Raw genomic sequence first — 320 nt, forward strand, 5'->3', positions numbered from 1 at the left:
AGCGGTGGCCTGACTAACGACGAGTGACAGTAGTGCAATGAATGATAACATGACACCTTTAAAAACAGATGAACACGTTTAATTTCCGCAACGCCCGAGTGTTATTCCGGCAAGTGATCCGGCTGTGAGACTGCATAAAGGCCGGAGTCTGTGTCAAGCAGCACTGCCTGCCATTGCGATGCAGTTGACACCGGAGAAGAAAGTTTTCCAGCTGAAAATCCTGCGGTTCAAGCATGCACGCAGTCAACTCGAATCCTAGAACAAGGGTCTTTCCTTGATACACCCATCCACCCCCATCCTCCCTTCCCTACTCCTCTTAA

At 49.7% G+C, this 320-nt stretch overlaps 1 protein-coding gene across 2 annotated transcripts in view; it reads left to right on the plus strand.

Moving 5' to 3' along the window:
• Positions 1-320, plus strand: part of LOC119590799 (transcriptional enhancer factor TEF-1-like) — a gene marked incomplete in the record, with an annotated part of 156,884 nt that overhangs the window by 145,296 nt on the left and 11,268 nt on the right.

This window comes from Penaeus monodon, chromosome 27 (genome assembly GCF_015228065.2).
Source record: "Penaeus monodon isolate SGIC_2016 chromosome 27, NSTDA_Pmon_1, whole genome shotgun sequence".
Lineage (NCBI taxonomy): Eukaryota > Metazoa > Arthropoda > Malacostraca > Decapoda > Penaeidae > Penaeus > Penaeus monodon.